Source organism: Mustela erminea, chromosome X (assembly GCF_009829155.1).
Source record: "Mustela erminea isolate mMusErm1 chromosome X, mMusErm1.Pri, whole genome shotgun sequence".
NCBI classification, from domain to species: Eukaryota; Metazoa; Chordata; class Mammalia; order Carnivora; family Mustelidae; genus Mustela; species Mustela erminea.
Genome location: NC_045635.1, coordinates 12,550,496 through 12,558,306, shown reverse-complemented (window position 1 = coordinate 12,558,306; position 7,811 = coordinate 12,550,496).

Sequence of the window (7,811 nt, the reverse complement as noted above, 5' to 3'; positions counted from 1 at the left end):
TTCCCTTAAGCTCTTCTGGCTTTCCTCTTGACTCGGGCAAATGAAACCCGATCTTGCCCTGACAAGATCTCCACAGACCCAGACCACCCAGACATTTAGAGGTAAACCCCCAATTTGCACTTGTGCAGATGGACTGTGGAGTGACCTCTGGAATGACCTATAATCACCTTTACCTCTTAAAAATGCTAAAATCTCTGCCCAGGGAGGAGCCTCAGCCTCATTTACATAATATACTAAGTGTGTATAGGCATGTTTCCTTAAGGCATGACCCCCAATGACCAGGCTTCCCTATCTAAATATTCATCCTAACCCTAAACAAAACCCTAACCTAAACCCATTCATCCTCTCTCGGACAGTCTGGAAGACTCTAAATGCAGAAGTTGTGAGGTGTGGTGGTGGCAGGGATGCAAGCTTGAGAAGATTAGAAGAAATCTTGTGAGGAAAACATAAGTTGGGCTTCAAGCGCCTGCCCCCAGAGTAGGGGTTCTTGGGGGTCCCCAAAGTTTCTTTGAAATGGGAAAATGGGAGGAAAGTTGAATTTTAAAAGGAAGTGTTTATGATGATGCAGTAGGTAGTTATCATGTCAAGAGGCTTCTGATTAGCTTAGTTGAGTACCTTGCCCAGAGTAAGAGTCAACAGACTAAACAGTAAATGAGGACTGTGACTGGGAGCCAAGATTTGGAATTGTGGGATTAAGATGGGCATGTGGCTTTTGGGATTCTTTACCCCTGGCCAGGAAGTTGGCAGTTTGTTTGTTTGTTTGTTCTGTGTTAGCAAAGACGTTGGTTAAATTGTTGCTCATGGCACCTTGGGACTTAGATCTTGTAAGTACTGAGGCTGAAGCTTTGGGGGAATGGGTAGAAAAACAAGCCAGAGTGTCAGAATATGCCAGTGACTTTCTGTGGCCTTCAGTAGTTCTTACAAGAAAGAGAAAAGGCATCTCAACTTGGGGCTATTTTGAAACTTTACTATTAGAGGTCTTTCTGCCAATAATCCAAATTGTCTGAGAGTCAGGATATCATGACCCTTGCAGGACTGGAAAAGGTGAATTGTCTGTTAGAGGCTAAAGTAAAAAAAGAGGGCAGGAAGCAAAGTAGGTAGTGAAACTGGGGACTGGGAACCACTCTGTACTGCCTCTCCTTCTTGTCTTCTGCAGTGTGTCCTCTGCCTGGTACAGGTTTAGAACATGCAGCCTGTGGGTACAGAGTACCTGTGCCTCCTCAACCTGCTACTGTTTGCATTTCTCTGAGTTGGAGGTCAAGAGGGACACCATTAAACTGAAGGCCTGAGGCTAGGCAGAGTACTAAGACAGCAGTTCTTAGGTTAGGGCCTAAATTCATGGGCTGTGACTTGACAAGATTTCTGACTTTGGTTCTTAGCTCAGAAAATGGACTGAATGAATAAAAGCAAAATACTTCCTAAGCTTTTAAGAAGGTTGCGTTGCAGGAGAAACCCTACGTCCAATAGCAAAGGTTTGTGATCTCCTGGTTAACCAACTGAGTCACCCAGGCGCCTTGTAAATTGTTTCTCTAATGGTGATCTTGTTTCCCATTCTCCTCTCCCTCCATCCTTTGTATACCGGATCTGTTGGGGTGGTCAAATAATCTATCCAGACTTCTAGCAGTAAGAAACTACATGTAGACTTGTCTGGGAGATAGTGCCTAGATACCTTGAGTAGAATAGTGTAATGAGATTTGGTGTTGGGACATATCCTTTTGGGAAGGGGCAAATGTAATTTTTGTGACATACTGAATAGTTGCATAATGTTGGGAGAACACATTTTAAAAAAATTTTTTTTAATTTACTTATTTTTTTATATATTATTATTATCATTTTTTAAGATTTTATTTATTTGACAAGAGAGAGAGATCACAAGTAGGCAGAGACGCAGGCAGAGAGAGAAGGGGAAGCAGGCTCCCCGCTGAGCAGAGAGCTGGACGCAGGGCTCGATCCCAGGACCCTGAGATCATGACTTGAGCTGAAGGCAGAGGCTTAACCTCCTGAGCCACCCAGGTACCTCAGGAGAACATATTTTTAAACTGTGTGTAAAGAAGGGTTTATAGATGCTAGCAAGTCAAGGTGTGGACTGTAGTGAATCCTAGATGCCATTGTTGGCTACAACTGTGACTGAAACTAGAATTCCTTTCCTTTCCTTTTCAGTTAATCAAGTTGATAATTTCTCTTTTTAGAACAAATGAGTTTGAGTTGGTTTTATTATCACTTGCAACTGGAAATGTCCTGACTGATAGAACACACATATATTTAATACATATTATCTTATAGGGGAGGAAAAATAATTTTCTCTCTACTTGCTAGGTTCTTGGCTGAGTCCATCTGCAATAAAAGACGAATTACCAGGTGAGAAACAAACAGAAGTTTTGTAACAGTGTATACCTCCTATATACTTGGGGAAAGACTCGGGAAAACTAGGTAACTCCTGATTCAAGATTTTCAATCGTGTCCCTCTGGCTGGTACTGAGGGAGACACCCTTAAAAATGTCATTTCCCTTATGTATGTAAATGTCTTTTTACAAAAGGGTGAGCTTCTACTCAGTTTTCAGAGCTTCACCTGAATCTGCTGTTTCTTAAAAATAAACAGCCCCAAATAATCCTTATCCCAAAGAGGCATATTTTGCCGTGGCAAATTCTACTCCCCTTCAATTTCAGAGTCTTGTATGCACACAATTTCCAAGAGAAAATGGTGTTAGCAACTAAGAAAGTAGACATAATTTTGTAAGTAGATCAACTTATTTTTTCAAATATAAACTGATGTGGGAAACAAAGGCAGAAAAAAAATCATTAAATTTCCTTACTACCTACAGCCCATTGATAAACTTTTGAAACAAACAGAGGGACTTTACTCTAGGAACTCAGCTGCATTGTTAATGCTTTGCTAAGGGCACAACGCAATCTTAGCCCAACACCCAGGATCCTGTAAGTCTACTTTAACATACAGAATTCCTTTGGAAATTTCCTTTATTTGTACCCCCACTGCCCCAGATGACATGTTGGCAGTCACCCTCCAAGCATATGACCCACGGATATACATCTGAAGAGTCTCCGGAATAGTGATAAATGACCTTTCCAAACAATAGCTAGCCCCCTCAGGATCCTGGAAACCTTGTTTCCAAAATACCTGGGAGACAGAACCTATACTTAACACCGTCCCAACTTGGAAGTATATGATGGGTCACCCCTCATGATCGCAGGGCAGCGCTTTTTGCCCATGGGTCCTGTCCCCCTGCTTTAATAAAACCACCTTTTTGCACCAAAGATGCCTCAAGAATTATTTCTTGGCCCCCAGCTTTGAACCCTAATGTCTTTCCTACATCATAAACTTTTTTTTTTTTTTTTTTTTTTAACAGATTTATCCTTTGAAGAGAGGGAATATTTCTGGCCATGTTTGCATTCAGGGATCTGAGTAAGTTAATTAATGGATCATATATTTCTCAGATTTTAGTTAATGGCCACAGCCATGTGTGGGTTCTAAACATAAGGGAATCAGATAATTTGTTATGGTATTTTAGAAATTGTGTTTCATTACTGGTAAATACATTTGGGTTACAATCTAATCTTCATGATCATTTAAAGATCCTCGGCCAAAGAAATTTTACAAATAGTTTCCTAAGCTGTGAATCTTGCCTGTGTGATTCACAGATGTCTAAAGATACTGGAATGATATATTAATGCTGACAGAAAGATAATTGCTTTCACTCATAATTAAATTAACATTTTCCAATAACACATTAAATATTACTTCTCTGTTCAGGCATTGAAGACTTTGTTCCACCCCATAGACCATTTCATTTCAAGTGAAATCTGAAATGGAGAAGATTAGGTTATGTAGCCTATTTGCTAAAATTCACTATTAATAGTATTATTTTCAAAGAGCTCCTCCAGCACCTTGCTTGCTGTTTTCCCCAACTTCAAAATTTTTATGTAGTTTTCTCTTCTCCTTTACCTCGACTTAAAGAAAAAAAAAATCCCTTCTTAAAAATCCCTTTTTGATAGTTTTAATGTAGTTTGGGGAAGGAACAAAACTGGATAGGTTTTTCATCTGTCATTTTAACTTGGAAGGTACCACTATATATTTGAACTGTCTGGCCCAGAATAGGTAGACAGTAAATAGTAACTGTTATTACTGTGGGTGGTGGTGGTGGTGGAGCACTAGGAATTAACCAATGTATTTATTACCTTTATTCCTATGTATGAAATTGGGCTTTTGATAAATTTGGATGAGCCTATCCTACCTGGTACATGTGAAACACACGTTTCTTATGCTTTAATTAATTTTTGGATTCTTTTTTCCTCTTAGTTTTCTAAGAAGTATTCAACTTGAATTTATTTTGTGAGAAACACCAGGAAACAAGATCTCCTTAAGCATGTAGGTATTTTTTGGTGGGGGTCTTTGTGCCATCAGACTTGGTCCCTAGCATTACTTGATGTTTAGTACCGGTAGATCCCTCTGACTGCAAACTTGCGTATTCTTTCAGATCCCTTTCTCTTTGTTTAACTGAATTGATTTCATCATTGTGGCATCATTCCACGGTGTATAGATTGCCTACGGGGCTGGAGGAGGCCTCAGCTTTGGTGGGCAGTCCGTCGTATCAAATTCCATAAGCAGTAACTATTAAACATCATGCAAGTGAAAGGCCCTGTAGGAGAAATATCAGTATAAAGATGTGATCTCTGACCTCTGGTGTTTGAAATTTTGTTGGAATGATAAGACAAAATCTGCAGGTGACTAGCATAAGACAAGATAGCAAAGTACATGCCATTATATAAAGTACTTACTCTGTGATTGACTCTTTTAAGTACTTTAAAAATAGTTAATCAAAAAAAAAAATAAAAAAAAAAATAAAAATAGTTAATCATTAGAACTTTAAACAGTTATTATTATCTTCATTTTCATATGGGGAAACTGAGGCACATGGCAGTTAAGTAATTTGTTTAAGTTACAAAAGAGGTAAGTGGTATATCTGGGTTTTGCCTCCAGAGAGTACAGTTCTAGAATCAGCATTCCTGTATTAAGCCAAGTGCTATGCCTATCGCATGAGTGATCCTATGTGTGTCTGCATGGCTCTGCATGCACGCGTGTGTGTGTGTGTGTGTGTGTGTTCATGTGTGTGCAGGGAACAGAATGGAATTTAAAGAGGATGTGGTGGGGCACCTGGCTGGCTTAGTCGGTAGAGCATGCAGTTTGTGACTTCAGAGTTGTGAGTTTGAGCCCCATGTTGGGGGTAGAGATTACTGAAAAAAAAAAAACCCGTTGTGGCATTTGAGCTATATCTGTTTTCATGTGCTTCTCTGTCCAGTTTGTTCCATCTTGATCTTTTCTTAACTTTCCAATTAAACTCTGCTTGAAACCCTTCAAAATTCCTGGACCTCTGATTTTTCCCATTAGCTAACCCTGTCTAATCAGGTCAGAACTTTATGACTTTGGACCAAAAGCCTTTGTGAAATTTTTAGGGCAAAGCAAAAGTACATTGTGTTCTGTAGAAAAGTTACAAGATTTCAGATGAACAGAATGTAAGTCACTGAGTTTATGACCACACATTATAGATGCTGGTTTTATTACGGGAATTACCAGACCAATTCATCACTGCATCTAGTTGGTTCCAGTGTCCAAAATCACTTTAACTCTGATTTTTGAAGTTGACTGAGTAATGCTAGGAAGTGTGGATGATGTGTGTATGTCTGTGTCGGATAATAAGTGAAGCAAGGATCCCTGCTTAGGCCTAAGCTGTGACCAGTCCTGTAATTCCCATACACTTGGGAGGAGATATTAATGGGGCATCGAGGGTCTGTACGCAGGAGGGTTTGGGGAGGAATAAGAACAAGAGAGCTCAGGGATGATTATGGAGAAAGACTCTGGGGAGGAAAGCCTGGTGTCTCTCTTGGAGATTTTCTCTAAAATGGCCCCATTGGCTCATGGTTAAGGTTTGTGGCCTGAGGAGCTGCAGGCAGCAGATTCCGGAGGGACTTTTCTGCAGAGAGTATGTGTGTAACTAAGGAACACAAAAAATACCATGTAGTTGCCCATGTGACAAAGTATGACCAAAGTGGGGGAAGGGGGCATTCTTTTCCCATCCTAGGGAGCTCAGGGTGACCTCAGGGTGTCAGGAACCCTGGGGAAGATAGGGTGACCCTCAATGGGGACAGTGGGCAGGGGTTAGAGCCAGCCCAAGTGGTAGGGACCTGACTGACTTGTTTGTAGTGTATGTGAGACACATTTGGAGATTCCTGAAAATAACCTAAATGGGTCTGCAAGGTAAAGATAGGAGAGAGTGAGATGTGGCTCACATTCTGCAGAGTACCTACTAGCTCGTGCAGCCCAGAAAATGGGTGATATAGTAATTTATCTTTTACAGATTAGTTCTTGAATGAGTTCTATTACATGCACTGTTCTGTATTCATAAGACAGGCTACCATATGGGCAACCAAGAAGAAGACTTTGAGACAAAGATTCTATGCAGATAGTTCATTGGTGAGTTAGTCCCAAGAAATACCGATAGGGAGTAGGGAAGTGAGACAGAGAAAAGAAAGAAAAGAAGGCAGCCAATAAAGGGTGGGGTTTTTTTTTTTTTTTTTAAAGATTTTATTTATTTATTTATTTATTTGACACAGAGAGAGAGAGAGAGAGAGAGAGAGAGAGAGAGAGAGAGAGATGGAGATCACAAGTAGGCAGAGAGAGAGGAGGAAGCAGGCTCCCTGCCAAGCAGATCCCAGGACCCTGAGATCATGACCTGAGCCGAAGGCAGAGGCTTAACCCACTGAGCCACCCAGGTGCCCCTAAAGGGTAGGTTATTAAGCCAGTTACTACTGTGGGAAGCTGGGGACAGTCTCACTGGAGGAACCCTGGGAAACAATGTAGAACACAAATCTCAGAGTCAACTCTCCTGAGAGGCAAGGGAGTTGGGGTATTTAATTCACCCACTCTAGTGAAGTCATTGGTAGAGCATTATTCCCAGGCAGATGTCAATTGCCCAGCACTTCTACCAGAGAAAGCTGCTCTGACAGCCAGAGCTCAGGCAGAGAATGGCACAGGCTGGTAGTTGGAAGTCAGGTTGGTATGCATGGAAATACGAAGTGTGGGGTTGTGGGTGGGGTGCAGACAGAATCTGCTACTATTATGGCATGGAAGGTCTTCCGGCTTGTTAGTTACGCTATTTGACATCGTTTGGATTGTGTTGCGGCTTTCCTTGGCCTACCCACACCTGAAAAATTCTACCATCTCCTCTTTTCCTACTTCCATTCTGCATGACTTTTCCTCTTTGTCTTTCTGCTTCACTCTGTTCATCACTATTTGGCCTTGGTTTTGGCATTGGGGACCTCTAGACAGTTATTTCCTTTTTTGAGTCTCATTTCTTCCTAATATTTAAGGTAAGAATAATAATCTTTTTAGAGCTCTGTGTGTTGAGGAATGATTTAACATATAAAAAAACATGTCAGGGGCGCCTGGTTGGCTCAGTGGGTTAAAGCCTCTGCCTTCGGCTCACGTCATGATCTCAGGGTCCTGGGATGGAGCCCCGCATCAGGCTCTCTACTCAGCGGGGAGCCTGCTTCCCCCTCTCTCTCTGTCTGCCTATCTGCCTGCTTGTGACCTCTCTCTCTGTTAAATAAATAAATAAAATCTTAAAAAAAAAAAAAACCAAACACACGTCATAATCTGATTCAGAAGGGCAAATTCCTTTTCTGTGGCCAAACTTGTTTTCCCCTTGGCAAAGCCAAAATTTGGGGACTTTATCTTTCTGGTACCTTCAAGAGCAGACATATATAGATAATGACTGGGTTTGGCCTTTAAAAGAAAA